Here is a 21794-nt window from a genome sequence, read left to right as displayed (position 1 = left end):
CAGCTAGGATGGATTCTTTTTAGCGTTTTTCTCTTTGGTTTGTAGATGGTTGTCTTCTCTCTCTGCCTTCACGTGAGCTTCCCTATGTGTATGTCTGTTTCCTAATCGCTTCTTATAAGGACGAGAGACATATGGAATTAGTGCCCATGAAAAGACTTCATTTTACCTGAATTACCTCTTTAAGGCACTGTCTCCAAATACAGCCACATTCTGAGGTACTTGGGGTAGGAGCTTCATATATGAATGAGGGAGGCTTCAGTCTATAGCAAACCCCAAGGGATTTAGTATTCCCAATGAATTTAGAATTAAACCACTAGTAATTCCATTGCTTTGGGCCTGGTCTTTGATGTTATAAGTTCAAGTGATTGGAATGCTGGTCTCTTTGACGTTAACTTCGGAGCTTTTGAACCTAAGTGTTCTGGGCTTAGACATGGGGTAAAAAAAGTGGGCCTAATGCTCTGCAAGGCAGTTCTAGGAATCCTTGGGTATCTTCTGTATTCATTAAATAATAACACATAGGGATATAGGATATATTATTCTATCCTAGTGCCCAGACTCTGGCTGCTAAATTTATAACTGCACCAAGAGATTTGGTGGTAGCAAAGTGGACACAGATGTAAAATCAAATCAATCCAGTGTCACATAAATATGTGGTTTGTTCTTTTCCACTGAATATTCAATTCAGATGAAAGCAGCTGCCCAGCTGCTTGATTTCAAAAGGGCAGTTGCTCGGTAAGTTCATAGAAAAGAGAGCAAGGAAAACCTAAGAAAATGAATAAGAAGATAAATGATGAGAAGCTCCAAAAATATTTAACTGTATGTTTAAATTTTCTCTTTTGGGATTTGAGTGCCTAAACAGTAGTGTAGTACTTAATTATTAAAAAAAACAACAACAAAAAAAAACCACTTAGTAAAGGAGTTAGTAATTGTTAGGGCAACAAATTCCTGATTACCATAAATCAGCTATACGGAAGTCTACAGGAATTAAAGTTCTAAAGCATGCATGCCATTAGTAGCAATTCCATATAACAGATTTATTTCAAAATTCTGAAAGGGAATGCTGATATCGAAGATCTTCTTTGAAATACAGGACTCCCTACCTTCCTGAGTTATTATTCCTTGATACATTAAAGGCAGAATAGGTCTGCCATATTTATCCTATTCCACCTGATTTTTCAATACCACAGAAAATAAAGAGTGCCTAGAAAATAGAGCTGCCCTGCTTCGTTTTTGCTCTAAATTTTAATTTACATTTCTATTAGTACCCCTGATGAAAGACTGCTCTTGTGATTACTATTTTCATTTCTGACCCTTGAGTGCTTTTATTTAGATGAAATAACAATTGAAGGTCTAAGCAATAACAGCCTTTTCTTTCTTTCTTTCTTTCTTTCTTTTTTGTCTTTTTAGGGCCACACCCATGGCATATGGAGGTTCCTAGGCTAGGGGTCCAATTGGAGCTGTAGCCACCACAGCCACAGCAACACTGGATCCGAGCCATGTCTGCAACCTACACCACAGCTCATGACACCACCGGATCCTTAACCCACTAAGTGAGGCCAGGGATTGAATCCGCAACCTCATGGTTCCTAGTCGGATTTGTTTCCGCTGTGCCACGACGGGAACTCCAATATCTGTCTTTTTAAAAAAGCTAACCCTATAGCCTTTTTTCATCATCAGGCTTTCCCACTTCAGAAGCTTTCTTTACTTATAACTTAAAATCATACAATTACCCTGATCCTTTGAAGAAAAGAAATACTGTGAAATAGAGGCATTGGGAAGATTTAGTTAGAAGGAAATTTCAAGGAGATACTGTTCAGCTCAGTAGAATGTAACATCCCAAGGCCAATTAGATTTTATATATAAAATTATAACTCTAGTTGCAATCAGAAAATGCTATTATTAGAAAAGATTCTATTTAATAGATGAGAAAACTGAGGTCTAGAGAGATGATGGCTTACGCAATTAAGTGACTTTGAGATTTTTATGGTAGGAAACTGCACATTATGAGTTCTTTTCTCTGCTTCCTCCCTCCCTCCATCCCTCCCTTCCTTCTTTCCTTCCTTTTTTTTGCTTTTTAGGGCTGCACCTGTGGCATATGGAAGTTCTTGGGTGAGAGGTGGAATTGGACCTGCAGCTGCTGGCCTACATCACAGCAGTGTGGGATCAGAGCTGCATCTGTGACCTACACCACAGTTCACAGCAACACCGGATCCTTAACCCACTAAGCGAGGCCAGGGATCAAACCGTCATCCTCACAGATACTAGTCAGGCCCATAACCCACAAAGCCACCACAGGGAACTCCTGTTAGCTCTTTTTATAGGTACATTACTCTTTCACTTAAAAAAAAAAAATCCTCCAGCTAATAGAAAAAAAGTTTTATTTCCTTTGGATTAAAAATATCAGGATAATTATTTGGAAGATGTGAATATGTGGTTCAGTGTAGTCTGGGTAAAAATACATGTAAAATATTAATTTTTAAAAATATTTGAATTACTTTTCTTTCAGACTGTTATTAAAAAAATCACTTGTAACTATAATCTCTCCAAGGACATAAGGACTGCTTTGTGGATTTATTTTTGGCCTGTGTCTTTGCTGCAGTTTCCATGTAGTAAAGTGAATTTATAATTGCTCCTATGTGAACCCATTAGAGCAAACTCAAAATCAGGATGTAAAAACACTGCTAATAATTCTGTTCTGTGATATATTTTAATAGCTCATTTATCCTCTGCAGTTGGATCAAGAGGGTATTTGTTCTGCTCTATAACTCAGGAAATACCACCTCCACTCCCACCAAATAATATGAACATGCATTCCTAGTACTCTTTTCTACCAGAACAAAAAACATGGAATTGTTTCCCATGTGTTTGGTAGGGGGAAGAAAGAGAACAAATGAATATGTGAAACGAGCATGAATACATGAAAAAGGATAAGTAAAAGTTGTAGGTGACTAAAGGGTATTACATTAGGGGGTGTCATGTATAGAACTCGTCTTTTCCCCAACTGTGAATTATGTAAAGGAGAACTTTTAATCGATCGAGATGAAACAATGGCCTTTATTAATGATAAAGCTCATACTTAATTGCTAATTGCACCTTAAGGATGTCATCCCAGTACCTCTCTTGATTCTAAACCCCAGAATTTTTCAGAATAATGAACCAGATGCAGATTACAATAGAGAACCTCAGGCTTTACAATGAGCAGGAGGGGACAGAGTTGGTCAGATGAGAACTGTTTGCTCTGTCTCGGGTTGGCTTCCAAAAATAAGGAAAGAGAAAGGGGATCTGATCTGCACGTGCTAATTTCTACTCCCGAAGAAAACCATCGGAATTCAGCAGAAAGAGGGAAGTGAGCGAACAGGGACAGAACTGGTCAAGGTCTCTTGACATAGAAAATAAGAGGCAGAGTTAGATATCCTTCTGAGAGAGAGAGAAAGAGAGAAAGCTAGTGGTAAGAAAAAGGCCTGTAACAAGTTAAACATATCCTGGGTGCCCACAGCATCTAGCTCACAGCAAATTGTTGGTTCAATTAAAGATAACTCACTAATGACAAGACTTCATCCCTACCTTTGATGTTGCTCTCCTAACATTTTTTTTGGTATTTTAGTAGAGAATTGAAATCCCTGAAGATATTTCAAATTTAGAAGGTTGATTTTATAATGATTACAATCTTAGAAATAGTACTAGCTTCCATTAAAAAAAGGCAAAATTGAAAAACTGAAAAAATCAAGACATTAAAAAGATATATACTAGAAAATAAATTCATCTATATTTTCAAACACTGTCATATCATTAAGTATTATTCTGTGTATTTCCAATTTTTTTCTCTGAGAATACACGGTTTATATTCAGAAAAATTATATATATATATATATATATATATATATACACATATATAAAACTAAGCATAACTATGGGTAGACAAATAGATACACATTTATGTAGGTATGGTTACAGATTGTGTATCTTCACCATTTTCAACGAGGTCTATATTCTATTTATGCTTGATGTGTTTTAGAATCCTAATAAGTTATAGGCCATCATAATTAAGAAATATTTATTTATTTATTTATTTATTTATTTTTTTTTTTTTTGTCTTTTTGTCTTTTTGTCGTTGTTGTTGTTGCTATTTCTTGGGCCGCTCCCGCGGCATATGGAGGTTCCCAGGCTAGGGGTCCAATCGGAGCTGTAGCCACCGGCCTACGCCAGAGCCACAGCAACGTGGGATCCGAGCCGCGTCTGCAATCTACACCACAGCTCACAGCAACGCCGGATCGTTAACCCACTGAGCAAGGGCAGGGACCGAACCCGCAACCTCATGGTTCCTAGTCGGATTCGTTAACCACTGCGCCACGACGGGAACTCCAGAAATATTTATTTTTAATTCAACACGTACCAGAGCCTGTGCTACCCAGTGACACTGGCAATAGCAAAAAAATAAAATAAAATAAAATAGAAGTCACAATTTTTGCTATGAAAGAGATTATAACTTAGGGGGAGAGAACAAACATATATTTGAAAACAAAAATTCATATAGAAAGCAGGAGGTACTTCATGTCAAATGAGAGGCAAAATAAGTGTAAAAAATTTAGAAGAAAATAGAAAGTGTCCTGTAGGCCAGAATGGTCTAGCAAAGCTTTGTGGCAGGGGCAGGGTTTAAACACAGCCCTGGAAGATTACTATGGCTAAGGTAAGGGAGCAGCAGTACAGAGAATCCAAATAAGAAAGACTGACATTGGAGTTCCCATCGTGGCACAGCGGAAACGAATCCGTTTAGGAACCATGAGGTTGGGAGTTCGATCACTGGCCTTGCTCAGTGGGTTAAGGATCCGACGTTGCCATGAACTGTGGTGTAGGTCACAGATGGGGCTCAGATCCTGTGTTGCTGTGGCTGTGGTATAGGCTGGCAGCTATAGCTCTGATTAGACCCCTTGCCTGGGAACCTCCATATGCCACAGGTGTGGCCCTAAAAAGACAAAAGCCAAAACAAAAACAAAAACAAAAAAAACAGTACACAATGATTCTCTCTTTGTGGTAAATATCTAGTAGACCTGCTTGATTAGAAGAGGGAAGGACACAAGAAGGAATGTACTGAAAAACTATATATATGTTATGTTCATCCATCCATCTGTCCATCCACCCATCCATCATCTACCAAGCACATAGTTAGGGAGCTAGTTAAGGGCAGAGCTAGGATTTGAGCAAGTGTTGCTGTGCATCCAAACTTCTATTCTTTTTATAAGACATTTTTAATACGTCTTTCAAGTTGGAGATGTAGAGATAGTGAATTTCTCTGTAATTCTTTTCCAAGAATTATCTTGATAGGTTTAACAGGTGTAGGTCAAGAAAACACTGTTGAAGAGAGAGATGTGAGCACATTCCTTTGGTACGTTGCGCTAATGGGGCACATAGCAAGCAAGGGAGATACCAGCAAGATCATTATGTCGCAAATGACACTAAACAAGAGGTTTCAAGCTAGTTATTTGTCAAGTATGAGCCACTCAGTGAATGAACACCACCTCGATGGTGCTTTCCCTGGAAAAGCAACCCTTGCCTTTATTCCATAGAGGCCTCATGCATAACTAGACCTAGAGAGCTGCTCAGCTTCCAAAGGCTCTGTGACACATCGATGCTGGCAGTGGGGTTTAGTAGCTTGAAACACACTCAAAACGTGTTCTCCATTCCGGAAAGGGATGATTTCGTGTGAAACGGTGCTCCCTTCACTAGAGTGGAAATGTAGCATATAGACAGGTAGAGCGACAACTGCACCAATAAATCACACAAAGGACAACGCACATGAGGATTCTAGCAGGCAACTCGCAAAGTGTATTCCACTTCCTGAAAGAACACCAGCCCCACTGTTGCTTTCCTGTGGCGGGAAAAGTTGCCTTTATTCCACATAGGCTTCATGTGTAACTAGTACTAGAGAGCAGCTCAGCTTCCAAAGGCTCTCTGAGACAGAGGTGCTTGCAGGGGGCTTGTAGTATATGTGTTTGAGTCTGTGTACACAAGAGAAAAATGTCATTCAGCCATTAAGTTAATTGCATCCATGTCAAAAGAAGTAATGAACTGTCCCCTTCAGCACTGCATTTGCTTCCTGATTTGCACAAAATTCTCCTATCTCATTAGTCCTTTGAAATATTGCTCACCTGGGAGATTATAAGGTGGGAAGAGAGCGAGTATGAATGAACGCATGACCAATCCCCACCATGACAGGAACAGCTCCGAGCACACTTCATGCTGGGGGCAGATGGTGTAATGGAGACGGAGGTTGTACATGTGTTCAAATTTTCAGAGTATCATGTTCTTTTAGAGAGTCTTTTAAAAAGTCATATACGTACTCTATGTCTAAGCATGGACATCTGTAACATTACCTAGTGACTGAGGAAGAGGATAATGAGATTACATGCAAATTACATATAGTATTTAAAAGTTGTATTTATAGTATTTAAAAGTATTCAGTAAAGAGTAGTTAAAAGTTGATTGATTTGGAGGGGAAAGTCTCATTTTTGCGTATAAAAAATTATACATTTTTATTTGTCTAGATCTACATGATGATGGAGATGTTCAGGATGGATAGATTGTAGGAAGAAAATAAAGGGCATGTGAGTACAGCTTTATTCATATATCACAGGTAAAAATAAGAACAAGAAACACACATGCATCATTACGGTTTCAATCGTTAATGTGACAATAGTGCAGAGACTGGCACATTGGTTCTGTTTTAGATTTCTAAAAGGTTCTATTTTTGCTCTGGTGGGTTGCAATCCTCCTTCTCCACTCCCACGAAACAATTATAGTACATTAAATGATCCTTTTGTTTATTTACTTATTTACTTATTTTTGTCTTTTTAGGGTTGCACTTGAGGCCTATAGAGGTTTCCAGGCTAGGGGTCAAATTGGAGCTGAAGCCAGAGCCACAGCAATGCAGGATCTGAGCCATGTCTGCGACCTACACCACAGCTCATGGCAACACCAGATCATTAACCCACTGAGTGAAGCCAGGGATCGAACCTGCCTCCTCAAGGATGCTAGTCAGATTTGTTTCCACTGAGCCATGACAGGAACTCCTAAATGATCCTTTTAAAGGTGTTATATGGGAAACCAAGGTGAAATTGATAAAAACGTCAAATTTCCCTACTCCTTTACTACTCCAAAAATAAGGAAATAAGATCAGGTCATATTAAAAAAAATAGATTTTTATGGTAACCTACATACTCAGACTGTTTCGTTATGCTCAGCCATGTATTAAAAAATAATTAGGGGAGTTCCCATCCTGACACAGCAAAAACAAATCCGACTAGGAACCATGAGGTTGCAGGTTTGATCCCTGGCCTCACTCAGTGGATTAAGGATCCGGCATTGGCGTTGCCGTGAGCTGTGGTGTAGGTCACAGATGCGGCTCAGATCCCGCATTGCTGTGGCTGTGATGTAGGCCGGCAGCTGTAGCTCTGATTAGACCGCTAGCCTGGGAACCTCCATATGCCACAGGTGCGGCCCTAGAAAAGACAAAAAAAAAAAAAATAAAATAAAATAAATAAATAAATAAATAAAAAATAATTAGACAACTCATATGTATCTCCAACTTACATTATACGTACATTAGTTTTTGTGATATGTGGGATTGCCAGCCATTGTGATGTTATCAAGTTAAACTTTCTTTTGAAATTGGCATTTGACTGCATTGGAAAAGATAAGTAATTTCAAAATTCTTCAATAACAGTTATGAATATGATCAAAGAAAGCCAAGATGCAATTCACCTCACCACTGGTGAATTTATGAGGTACAATCCATAGTTAAACAAATCCACATTGATCCAAAGGTGTTTTACCAGCCCTCAGCAATGCTAGCAATTTAATTTCACTTAAGATTCAATAAAAGGTAGACTTTATTCACCAAAATGTTTTTAAAGGCTATTTTTCTTTGCCTTTTTTTTTTAACACTTTAGTAAATTGGAGCCTTTAAGGCTTTCCAAGAGTTAACTACTTTCAACTACAAGTGACTCAATATCTGCTGATGAAAATAATCTTTAAAAATGAATATCACTTAATATTTAAAAGCTCTGAAATAATAAATTATCTCCTAGATTTTTGTGTTTAAAATAGGCCATCAGTGTTAAATACAATTAAAATTAAAACCAAATGCTTGATGACTTTTAAACAATATACTCTAATTATTAGAGATTTAATCTTCTCAGTTTATAGTTGACAGAAAAAAACAGACCTATTGTCTCTGATTTTCTTGGGAAAGTCAGTAGTATTTTTTAAGCCTTTCTTTGATATTTTACTAAAAGCACAGCAAAAATCCAAGTTTTTTCTTTTTTAGATGGTGGGAAAGAATCAGGTCTTAAGGCACTGTTGGAGAATTTTTTTTGTTTATTAGTTCTGAACTTTAGTACTTTGAAATGTACTAAACTTAAGAACTAACTTGAGTATGAAGTAATAGTTTTGAGATATTTTTGAAATCTAATTTTTCTCCTTTGCATCTTGATATAATCTGATGGTTTGAGTAAATAAGCTGATGATCTATTTCTATTTATAGTGTTTCCAAGATCCAAATTTATATCACAAGTTGGAATGAAATCACAATGTTTTGTTTGTTGACTATGCTTATCTAGTTTGCTTTTTAAGGTCCCCTCCCCTTTTGCTCATGTTTACTGTCATTTTAGGCAATCTTTAGTTTACTATCTGGTTTAGAAGAGTTTGCTTCTGTATTCTTTTAAGAGAGAATAGTTATAACAATTTGGGAGTCCACACTTTATCACGGAGACTAGGCAGTTTTGAGAAGCCAGGCCTACTGATCTTTGGCTTTCCTAATGCCAAGTTAGTTTTACTTTCCCAACAACTTCAGTTTTGCAAAGGACCAAAAAGACTGTGCTTTCATTCTTTTTTTTTTTTTTAATTAAAATACATTTGACATATAACACGTTGTAAATTTAAGGGATACAACATGTTAATTTTATGCATTTTTGTATTGTAATATGATTGCCCTTGTGCAATAGTTAGCACCTCCATCATGATTATCTTTTTTTTTTGGTAGTTGGAATAATTAAGTTCCAGTTGATAATTAGAATACAATAGTGTTGTCTATTTCGGTATACTGTGCATTAGACCTCTAGGGCTTAGTTACTACTCATTGCAAGTTTGTACCTTAGCATCAGTCTTGTTCCCCCCCCACCCCCATCCTCTGGTGACCACTGTTTCATTCTCTCTCTCTTTTTTTTTTTAACCAACGTGACCTTTTTATTTTATTTTATTTTTTTGTTTAATTGTACAGTTGTATTATTTAATTATAATTATCATAAATTCTTTGATGGAGAGGAAATCAGAATCAGATGTAAGAAGACTTCAGCATTCCAAGAATGATGTCAAATGACCCCCTTCATGGTGGATTATGCACTTATTTACTATGATATATTTCTTCTTCAGAGATTCCTTGTTTGTGTATCAATTGTAGATTTCTGGTTTGCAGTTATTCTGAAGTTTTGATATAAGAGTCTATATGTATACAAGATTGTTTTAAGTTGTTGTTCTCTTAATTGCAAGTTCATCTCCAGTGTCCTGCATTTGTACCCACCTCTTCTCATGATTTCTGATTTTGGTGGTATAATCGTGCATGGATGATTTCGTATCTTTATTGTATATATATTATACCTTTACTGGTGAGCCTTGTCAGTTGTGGTATTTTTGTTTCCTGTTGCTGTCAACTTGACCTTTTTAGATTCCACACATAAGTGATATCATACAGTACATGCCTTTCTCTTTCAGAGAAAGACTTAACTCTAGACTCTCTTTTCTGAAGATCAATACTTCGAGAAAGACTGAAATGCTTTCACATCAGAAGGGGAAATACCAAAGCATTTTCCCATTTCTTAATATCAATTAATGAGGAATTCAATACTTGTCTTTCCTCTTGAAGCCTCCCTTCACCTCTGCTTCTGAAAATTTCAGTGTTTTTTTTTTTTTTTTTTTCCCTCTGTAAGAGACTTTTTTCCCCCAGAGCCTTTCTGATATGGGGGAATTAATATTTCATCATACAATTATAGGCGCTTGCCTTGGCAGAAACTTTTCTGCCCATTGTTAACATGACTCTTGGGGTAGCCTCTTTAAATAAGGCTTTCTAGAGAGTGGAGAGCAGCTTTTAACAAGGAGATGGCACACGATGATGGAATCTAAATGTACATGCACCATTCAAATTAAAGTTCTTGTCAGAAAAAATTGGACTTGCAGGGGAAAAATGTATATCTCTTTAGAGTTTATGCAGTACTTTCATTATCCCAAGGGCTTTTACATGTAAGACTTAAGGAATCTTTCTATAAGGTATACTTGCTATTCTGCAGGGAAAGAAATAATTACAAACAACTTCCTTCACAAAAAGAGAGTGGCAAATGAATTTCCACATGCATGTCAAAATCAAGAGCAATTCCAGATTTTTATGGTGTGGATGCATGGTGGTTAAAAACCCCAAATATACCTGGTTTAAATTCCTAATAGTCCAAGTAAGTGCTTTGTATCATGAGCAAGAGAGTTAGCTATAGTGTTCCTGTTCCTCATTTTAAAACAGAGATGATACTAGTACACTTGTCCTTCGGTTGTGGTGAGGAGTAAAGAAAATACGGCACAACAGAAGGATTAGCTATGACTATCTGTTATTGTTATTAATTCAGCTCTTTACTTTCATAATGAAATAAAATAATTGCTGTTTCTACTTTCACACTCCTTAATACAATGTCAAATCTCTGCTTTCTTCCCACTGCTCTTTTCATTTCATAAAACTGCTTTATTCCAGGTCATTAATGACTTCCCATTTGCTGAATAATTGGGCCTTTTTTGACCTGATTCTCCCCTCACTGAAGCTTCTGGCAGTTCACTACTGCTTTTGTCTTGAAACTCCGATTTTGCCTTCTCAATTGACTAAAGAACACAGAGAAAGCTCAAAGTGTAGGCTTTCTCTCTCAACTTCCTGCCTGGCTACTAAAGAACTCTGTTGTTTCGAGTATGTGCCTTATGCTCTGTGCCCTAGATGCCACTAACACTTTTGTCTTTCTCTCCAGACTATACAGGTTGACTTTTCCAATGTGAGTTTTTCAAAAGTAAAGGTAGCAAATTTATATACTTGCAACTTAAGATGAGATGCAATTTGTCAAAACCGAGACACTATTTGAATAAAAACCATGCTTATAACAACAGGCATACAATTGTAGGTCCTGGCCGTAGTTTGATAGATTTTTCTTTGTTCCCTTAGTGCATTATCGTCTGATCACTGGGGTCCAGATATTTTGGATATGGACTTTGGCTTTAAGAAATAAGCCAAAAAAGGAACCATGGCTGGGAATCTGTTGGTGAGGTAGGGATGTTTAATATGGTCCCTGGTGCCTTTTTTTTTTTTTTTTAATTGGAAATCAGGGATAATTGCCAGGTCAATCAGAAATCAATGATTAAGAGACAGAAGCTATTAAAACATGAAGCAGCAAGAATAGTCTGGATACTGTTGCTGCTATTTTAACACAAACAGGCAAGACAGGCACCAGGAAAAGAAGAGTAAATATTTCAACAGCAAGAAAAAGTCTAGGTTAACGGTTCTCAAATTTTAATGCACATGAGGATCATCTGGGTTTTTAGAAGCACAGAACCCTAATCTCTATATATTTGGGGAAGTTTTTAGAGAACATCTTATATGTGCCCTCAGAGCAAGCCTCCCCTGCTGACTGCTGTGTTACCCTCCTGCTGAGGCGGCAGGGCATCTGACGAGTCCACCGGCAATCCATCTGCTCTGTCTCTGAGCATCATGGGCTATACCTCTGCTCTGCTCCTTCTCCTCTCAGAAAATGCTGCTCTGCCAGGATGCTGTTTCCCAAGGACCAAGAAAACCCTAGGTACCAACACCCCTGAGATTTTAAAACGCTCCTGTCTTTTCTGTGGTTCTCTCTGGCTGGAGTCTGGTCTTACAATGCTCTGTACAGGGACAGGGAATACACTGTTACCCATCAATCCCCAGCCTGTGGACTCAATACCCATGTTCTTGCAAGAAACTCAACCCTCTTATCCCTCCTTCTTCCTCATACAAATCATGCAGCATATGCATGTCCTAGTGGTTACTGGCTGCTTATATACAGTCTTGTTTCAAGCCCATTGTGAACACAGCACCAAGATTCTTGTCTGAATTTCTTTTTTCTTTTCTTTTTTTTTAAGGGCCATGCCCATGGCATATGGACATTCCCAGGCTAGGTGTCCAATCAGAGCTATAGCTGCCAGCCTATGCCAGAGCCACGTCTGTGACCTACACCACAACTCATGGCAATGCTGGATCCTTAACCCACTGAGCGAGGCCAGGAATCGAACTCAAAACCTCATGGTCCCTAGTCAGATTCGTTTCTGCTACTTGATGACGGGAACTTCACTTGTCTGAATTTTTACAGGAGTCTTTTTGCTGACATCTCTGCCTCTTGTCTCACTCCTTCTGGTTCATTGTTTCTCTAATTCAAACCTCATCACATCACTCTTTGGCTTAACATGAGTGATACATGTTGCTTTCAGGATGCAGCTAATTCAAACAACCAATATTCTGTAATCATCCAGGCTTCATTCTCACTGCTTGCCTCTACACTCCACGCCTGTCCTCCAAACATTATTGCCCATAGTCTCAGTCTTGGCAGAAACTAGCATGAGCAACTTCTTTTCTCCATTTACTGGCTCTATCCTTTTTAACCCAATAACACTATAAAGTCATTTTGACCAGGGACCATTTCTTTTTCTTTCATATTTCCATGTTCCCTAGCACAGAACTTGGATACAGTTGCTAAAGGAATTTAGAAAAGCAGGTATTAAGAAAACATGGGGGAGTTCCCGTCATGGCTCAGTGGTTAATGAATCCGACCAGGAACCATGAGGTTTGGGGTCCGATCCCTGGTCTCGCTCAGTGAGTTAAGGATCCGGCATTGCTGTGAGCTGTGGTGTAGATTGCAGACACGGCTCGGATGTGGCGTTGCTGTGGCTGTGGTGTAGGCTGGCGGCTACAGCTCTGATTAGACCCCTAGCCTGGGAACCTCCACGTGCCTCAGGAGCGGCCCTGGAAAAGGCAAAAAGACCAAAAAAAAAAAAAAAAGTGTTTCTACTATAGAAACCAAACTAACGTAAAGTAATATGCTTAATACGCTATTTCTTCTTGGTTCTCATTGCTCCGTGCTACCACTTCTCCCTTCCTCTCAGGCACACAGCCCTGATGTGACCATCCCTCCACTCTGCTGCTTATTAAGTGGGAATCAATAGAATGCCTGCAGTCATTTCTGTCACTGAGCACAGAAAGAGGTCGGAGAGATAAAGAAATATTCTCAACCAAAGAAGGCAAGAAGAGAAAGTCAATGGCAGAACCAAGTGAAAATCCATAAATTAGGGATTTTTAATAAATTGATCTCTCTTACAGTCATTGTACTGTTCTCAAATAATGCTTGAACACACATCAGAAACTTTAGCCAGGCCAGGAAGCAATGGCCCACTTCCTCTGAGTTCTCAGGCGTATAATGAATATCAATTGAACAGAATGCATTTCACTTCGATGGCTTTCCATAGTATATCACTCAACATCCAATCACCAGGGAAACACAGAAAGACGTTCTGCATGCCTGCTATTTAGCCAGACATAGTCTTTCAGCTAAGGTCCACGTTTCACGCTCTGCTCTCTGAAGCTGGAGCTACGGTGCACAGAGGTTTTTGTCAGCTAGAATTCTGTTCAGTTCCGGGAATAGTGGGCTTTCATGGGAGAGGGGATGGCAAGAGGAAAGAAAAGCCCACCTTCCTGTTTTCTTGCTCTTCCCAGCATTATCACACCAGCTGTGTCTCTTTGTCCCAAACCAGCAGTTGGTCACAGACCCCAGCTTCTTTTACCACTCCCAGGGCCAGTCCCATCAGACAGGGTGCTGCAGTGGCTGCTGGGCACATGGCCTCTCCTTTGAGGTTTGAGATCATGTTAACTTGATGTCTCCAAATTTCTGGAAATTCTGTTTTCCTAGCTTCAGAGTATTCAAAGCTTTCTACCCCAAAGTTATTTCTCTCGGCTACCCCAGCATTCACTTTGTCCTCCTTCACCCTTCTACCCCACAATAATAGGTTCCTAATATCCTAGCATGAATCTACTGTCTTGAAATATCTAGTTCCAGTTCTATTTACCTGAGTGCCCTCTCCTCCCTCTGGATTCTGTATTCGGTCTCCTATGAACTCTGAGGTCATACTGCGTCTACACTGACTAACATTAAACTCATGCCCATGTGTCTGGACTCCATGAAAGACATCCTTTTAGCTTCATCCTTCTCATTTCTGCTCAGCCTCACTTCTTCCCCTGCCTTCGTACAAGCCTGACATGACAATTATTATTACACGTCCAACATGTCTTCAAACTTGTTCTAATCTTGATGCCTTTTTTTATACTGGTCCCCAATATTTTCCTTCTGCCTGTTGAAGACATCTACCTCCAAGTCCTATCCCAGCCCCTCTCACAGTGAGCAGCAGCCTCTACTAACCCAGTTTAAAATACTCCACGTCTTTTGTCAGCTGTTATCTTACCTTAAAATGAGGAGGAGGAGGAGGAGGAGGAGGAGGATTTCTTGTTTGTCAGTCTTGTTTTCAGGATTAAAAAGTTATGTAAGGACAGAGACTGTATCCTTAATTTCTTTTTCGTTGCCCATTGTATATATTATATAGTCAGTTGTATAGAGATGCTTTTTAATTATACACAGATTATCTAACTTCATCCAGCAGCTTAGCAGGCAACCAGAGTTCACCCTTTGTTCTCAAGATCGATTACTCTGGATGCTGTAATTTCCAGTACACCAAGGCCTGCCATCCAATATGGGTAGAAGGTTATTATTCTTAACAATGATAAAGGGTTTTAGCCTCAGTTCACATAAAATCTTTCTGGCAGATTTAAAGTCCTTTAGTTTTTAAAGTCCTCTTTTGCAATCTCAGACTTGATGTGAGCTTGGGTAGTTCAAATTCCTGTTGCTTTTTGTGCCGTGAAAACAGCTCTATGACTGGACTATCCTAATATGATTTTTACTTTCTCCACAAGAAAAGAGGCCTCTTAGCTACTGTAAAACAGTGGGAAAACCATCCGGTCTTTGCTTTCATTCCAATCTTCACATTTTATCCTTTGTAGCAGTTCCCCGCATTTTCCTCAGAATCAGGTCTCTAATTAGGTGAAATACCATAGCTGAACGTGAAGAACTGCTACCTAAAATAAAACTGCAGGACTGCTCCATTCTCAAAGGTGAATAATGTGAGGAAACCAGTTGATTCAGAAGCAAAACTTGCCATCTGTCTTTAAATAACACTGTAAATAAAAGACGATATTCTAACTTGCTCTTATTGATACGTTTTTTAGCCAATAAAAAAATTTAAGAAAGTAAAACAGGATGTTCTGTATCACCACCTGTTTGTGTCATCTTCAATATCTTTCATCAGCATCTTATACATTTCCAAGAGAGGTCATTTACCTCCTTAGTTAGATTTATTCCCAGGTATCTTATTCTTTTTGATGCAATTGTAAATGGGATTGTTTTTTAATTTCTTTTTCTGACAGTTCATTGCTAGGTGTATAGAGATGCAACAGATATATGCATATTAATTTTTTATCCTGAAACTGTACTGAATTCAATTATGAATTCTAAACGTTTTCTGTGACATATTTAGGATTTTCTATGTATAGTATCATGTCATCTGCACACTAAGTAACAATTTTTTTTTTTGTCATTTTGCCCATTTTTAGGGCCACACCCACAGCATATGGAGATTCCCAGGCTAGGGGTCCAATCAGAGCTGTTGCTGCAGGCCTATACCATAGCCACAGCAACGCCAGATCTGAGCCATGTCTGTGACCTACACAACAGCTCACGGCAATGCCAGATCCTTAATCCACTGAGCAAGGCCACGGATCAAACCCGCAACCTCATGGTTCCTAGTTGGATTCGTTTCAGCTGTGCCACAACGGGAACTCCCAAAGTATCAATTTTAAATCTTGCTTTCCATCTTGGATTTCTCTTACTTTGCTTGTCTGACTGCTGTGGCTAGGACTTCTAATAATATGTTAAATAAAAGTAGTAAAAGTGTGCTTTTTTTTTTTTTCTTTTTAGGGCCGCACCCATGGCACATGGACGTTCCCAGGCCCTTAGTTAAGGCTGAATCGGAGCTACAGCTGCCAGCCTATGTCACAGCCACAGCAACGCAGGATCAAGCCACACCTGTGACCTATACCATAGCTCACAGCAATGCCAGATCCTTAACCCACTGAGCAAGGTTAGGGATTGTACCTGCATCCCCAAGGATCCTAGTCAGGTTCGTTAACTACTGAACCATGAAGAGAACTCACGGAGTGTGCATATTCTTGATTGTAGAGGAAATGCTTTCATCTCTTCACAATTAAGTAGGATGTAAGCTGCAAGACTGTCATATACGGCCATTATTGTGTTCAGCTACTTTGTTGAGAATTTTTTAATCATAAGTGGATGTTAAATTTTGTCAAAAGTTTTTTCTGCATCTATTGAGATAATTACATAATTTTTATTCTTCAGTTTGTTAATGTGGCATATTATATTGACTAATATACAGATACGGAACCATCCTTTCATCCCTGGGATAAATCCCACTTTATCATGGTGTATGATCTTTTTACTCTACTGTGGAAGTTGGTTTGCTAATATTTTGTTAAGAATATTTGCATCTATGTTCACCACTGATATCAGCCTTTGGTTTCCTTTTTATAATTTTCTGTCTTGTTTTAGTACCAAGGTGATGCTAGACTCATACAACAAGTCCAGAAGCATTTTTTCCCTCTGCAACATTTTGGAACAGTTTCAGAAGAATAGTTGTTAACTCTTCTCCAAATGTTTGGTAGAATTCACCCATGAAACCGTCTGGTCCTGGACTTCTGTTTCTTAGGAATTTTTAAATTACTAATTCAATATAATTACTGGTCTATCAATATATCAATATTTTCAGTTTCTTCCTGTTACAGTCTTGGGAGACGGTACATCTAGGAATTCGCCCATTGACTCTAGGTTGTTCATTTTATTGGCTTAAAAAATTCATAGTAATCCCAGCCAAGTAAAGTCAACTGATAGCCTCATAAGAGTTCCCTTGTACATAACTTGTTGCCTTTTCTTGCTTTTACTATTCTCGCTTATCTTTAATTTTTTCCATTTTAATTACACTCTCTTGGTATGGAGTCTTCCTTTGGTTGATTCTGTTTGGGACTCTCTGTGCTTCCCAGACCTACTTATCTGTTTCTTTCCCAGGTTAGGGAAATTTTTAGTTATTATGTCTTCGAATATGTTCTGTCCCTTTCTCTCTCTTTTCTCCTTCTATAACCCTTATAAGGTGAAAGTTAGTATGCTTGATGTTATCCCATAGGTCTTTTTTTTTTTTTTTTTGTCTTTTTGCCAATTCTAGGGCATATGGAGGTTCCCAGGCTAGGGGTCCAATTGGAGCTGTAGCCGCCAGCCTATGCCAGAGCCACAGCAATGCGGGATCTCAGCCGCATCTGCAACCTACACCACAGCTCATGGCAACGCTGGATCCTTAACCCCCTGAGCAAGGCCAGGGATTGAACCTGCAACCTCATGGTTCCTAGTCAGATTCATTAACCACTTTGCCACCATGGGAACTCCCCATAGGTCTTTTAAATTGTCTTCAATTTTTTTCTTTATGTTCTGCTTCAGTAATTTTCACTATTTTGTCTTCTAGTTTGCTGATGCATTCCTTTGTATCATCTAATCTGCTATTGAGTCCTTGTAATGTATTTTTTTTTAATTTCAGAAAATGTATTCCTATGTCTCTTTGGCTCTTCTTTATATTCTAACCTCTCATTCTGCTCACTCAATCTTCTACTGAGTTCTTCAGGAAATTTATGATGGTGACCTCAAACTCTTTGTTGGGTAGACTGCTTATCTCTACTTCACTTAGTTCTTCTTCTGTGGTTTTATCCTGTTCCTTCATTTGGAATACATCCCTCTATTTCTCATTTTGCCTAATTCACAGTTTAACTTTCTAAACTTGGTAGTTAGATTATGTTTCCTAATGTTGGAGAAATGGCTGTCTGGTGAGTGGAGTCAGTTCCTGAGATCACTGGGCTGGTGTTGGCCCTCTACTTGGTGGTGTGGACCTAGTTGCATTTCACTGGTGGGCAGGGTCAGTTCCTGGATCCTCTGTTGGTTGGGGCCTAGTCCCAGATCAGATTGATTCTCAGGGGATCTTAATGCAGCAAGCCAGCTTGTAGGTAGGTTGTATTCCTGCCTGGTCAGCTGCTCGGCCTGAAGCATCCCCGTACTAAGTGAGATGGGGTCCTGGTGCTAATAAACTAGAGGGAGGATTCCAGACTGATGCTTGCCAGCACCACTGTCTTTATGATAGAATGAGCTATCACCAGTAGGGTCTATGTCACCAAGGTGAGCTCCAGTTGCCTCCTGCCTCTCTAGGAAGCTCTCCAAAATCAGCAGGGAAGTCTGACTCGGCTTTCTTTCAAATGCTTCTGTCCTGGGTATCAGAGCATGTAAGATTCTGTATGTGACATTTAAGAGTGGCATCTCTGCTTCCACAGCTCTCTAGCTCTCCCAAAAGTAAGCCACACTTGCCTTCAAAATTAAATGTTCTGGGGGCTCTTCTTCCCAGTTCAGGACCATGAGGTGGGAGCTTGATGTGGTGCTTGCATCCATTGCTCCTTGGGAGAACCTCTGCAATGGTAATTATCTTCCCATTTGAGGGTTGCCCATCTGAGAGTATGGATCTTGACTGTGGTTCATTTACCCCTCCTACTCATCTCATTGCTATTCTTCTTTATATTTTTAGTTCTAGAATATCTTCTCTGCTAGTCTTCGGGTTTATCTCATCAATAGCTGCTCTGTAAACAGGTGTAATTTTGGTGTGCCCATGGGAGAAGGTGAGGTGAGGGTCTCCCTACTCTGCCATCTCGGCCACTCCCTCTAATAATTATTTCATAGTATCATTTCAAGGAAAAATGAGGATAAAATACATGGAAAAATTTACACATAATAGGCAATATACACTCTTTTTTCCATTTTTTTCTTTGAAATATATTCTAATACTTTCATGGTAAACTATTCTTGACTAGTGAGAAAGATTAATACTCATTGTAGATATAGAAAAATCTCAAGATTTGTAATTAAAATAGAGACACAAGTGACAGCGTTTTTTTACTTTATGTTGTTTAATCTCTATTTTCTCAACCATAAAGTCATGCAATAATATTTGCTAATCAGGGTTGTTCTGAAGTTGAGAATATAAAATGCCTCATATATTGAAAAAATATCTTAGGAAAATGTAACTATTATCTGAAGAGTACATAGCTATATAGTAGTTACTTTTGATTTACAGTTTGATTTTCAAATTAGATTCTGATAGGTTTTTTTTTTTTTTTTTCTCCTCAGCACCTAGTTTATTCCTCACACACACAAGATTAACCTCTAAATGTCGGACATAAAGACTAGCTGTTTAAAGCAGTGGAAATGAATCCCTAAAATTAAAACTCAATCTCAGAATCTAACTTTATAGAAATGCAAGTCACAGGACACAGTTTTGTATATGTAGAGGGAAATTAGCCAGCTTATGGCTTTGTATGACCTCAGTATACATTCTAGAATTCTGTTATTCCTCTTTCTTAATTCCCACTCCAATTGTTGGTAACTTTTTTCATGTCTACGTTTATGCAGCTAAATTAATCCATAGAGTATATTAAATGAAGTATAGCCTCAAATCAAACACAGTGATAACATCTGTATTGGTTGGACTCAAATACCACCTCAGAGAAGCAAAGCTCCAGACTCTTAAATAAACACAAACATTTGAGTGTGAATGACATCTGAAAGAAGGCACCATCCTTTTAGTGGCCTCCAAAGCACTATGAGGTATCTCTCCTGCACATCTGCCACCATCACCTCCTCTCTGGCTTTGTCTCCCACCACAACGTCTGTCATAACCATTCCACTCCAGTTACTTTGACCTCTTGCCCCAAACACATGAGTTATGCCCTGTTCTTTGCTCTGAGTATGTCCTCTGCCTGAACAATCTTTCTAAACTATGCACGTGGCTACTTCATTCACTGCCTCTGAGACCCTCCAAACTGCTTTCTCAATGAAGCTCACCTTCACTCTCTATTTAAAGTAGCGTCTCCTCACCTACCCAGGTTCATGATCCTTTTTCTCCTGCTCTACGTCGCCTTCTCCCCATAACACTTGTCACCTGTAGGAAGTACATTTTTATTATTTATTGTCAATCTCTCCCTGTGAGAAAGCATGCTCTGCGAGGAATCTTTCCTCTGCTTAATTTACTGCTGTCTCCCAAGCTCCAGGAAGAGTGACTGGCGTGAATTTATGGGATGGATTAATGAATAAAACATGAGAAGTTCTTTCATTTATAAAAGGCATTTTGAGTTTGTTTTCTTGTCATTGATTTCCTAACATTTTTCTCTTTTGTCCTTTCCTTTTGTGTTGTTTGTTTTGTTTTGTCTTGTCTTCAGTTTGTTGGCTTTGTTTCTGTTTTAGAGGGTTGGTATCCATGGTTCTAAATTTGGGATAAAAATAATAGTACAACTTTCTCTTTTTTAGGTGTCCTATTACCTATTACTGCAGCCATTTAACATGAAAAAAAAAAAAATCACCCAGATATCTTAGAAGTTGAAATCTGAAACCTATAAGGCTGTGGAATATTTGTTGAATTTATATAGACTCTCTGGGTGTCTTGCTAATTTAATACTCTAAGGTGATTGTTAATTTTATGTGTCAAATTGTCCAGCTGTGTGGCAAAACATTATTCTGGTATTTCTATGAGGGTGTTTTTAGATGAAATTAGCATTCAAGGTGGTAGACTGAGTAAACCAGACTGCCCTCCCTAGTGTGGAAGGGCCTCATCTAATCAATTGAAGGTCTGAATAGAACAAAAAAAGCTAATTCTTTCCCAAAAGAGAGAATTCCCCCAATTGACCATCTTTTTAAACTCTGACCTTGTTTTTGTCCCTTCAAACTCAAACTGAAACACTGTCTCTTCCTGGGTCTCAAGCTTGCTGGCCTTGGAACTAGAGCTATTCTATTGGCCTTCATGGGTCTCCAGCTTGCCCATTCACCCTGAAGATCCTGGGGGCTGTCAGACTCGATAATCTATGTGTATTTATATATACACACATACATATACATAAATATTTGACATGTATTTGTATTAGCTCTCTTTTTCTGGAGAATTTTGGCTAATATACCCAGTAATTAAAACTTGACCTGATCAGTAAAGAAAAAAAAAAAAAGGGAAAAATAGTTTGTGTTATAGCACATGAGATTTAGATTAGACAAGAGAAAATTTAATTGACCTGGTTAGTAGTCTCTAGATGAATTAAGACGGATGATTTTGAGATAATCTCAGAATTAAAAAAAAATAACAAATCGAAGTATACTATTCTTTGTGAATCTGTTTAGGGGAGAGTTCGATCATGTAGAATAAATCATCTTACCTTGTGTGTAGTCACATCCAGAAGACCCCATCTGTCCACTTCCCCATATAAACCAGCACTGGAGCTCCTAGAAGAGAAACAGAAGAAACTGAACTATGTCATCTCTGCTACAGAGGAGAATATGGCCCAAACTGAAGCATCACAATCACTCTATATTGTAGATACAATGTCTTAGAGATTATGCTTGAGTGTCATGACTGGAGCTTAATCTAAAATAATAAAAAAATAAAATAGTAATAAATCTGGTGAAAAAGAATTCCAAACGATTTGTGTAGACACTTGCCCTCAAGGAAAT

General features: G+C 38.6%; 1 long non-coding RNA gene across 1 annotated transcript in view; it reads right to left on the bottom strand.

Annotated features, from left to right (window-relative positions):
• The window catches only part of LOC146401576 (uncharacterized), a 265815-nt gene that overhangs the window by 7640 nt on the left and 236381 nt on the right, over nt 1-21794 (bottom strand). The window contains exon 3 of the long non-coding RNA XR_014810255.1: nt 21500-21566. This is a non-coding gene — a long non-coding RNA (uncharacterized LOC146401576). The remainder of the gene's footprint in view (nt 1-21499; nt 21567-21794) is intronic.

This window comes from Sus scrofa, chromosome 7 (genome assembly GCF_054392235.1).
Source record: "Sus scrofa isolate SSC_HxYL_T2T_F1_AM1 chromosome 7, Sscrofa_HxYL_maternal_Yorkshire_Landrace_v2.0, whole genome shotgun sequence".
Taxonomy (NCBI): Eukaryota; Metazoa; Chordata; class Mammalia; order Artiodactyla; family Suidae; genus Sus; species Sus scrofa.
This window is presented reverse-complemented; position numbering and strand designations above follow the sequence as displayed.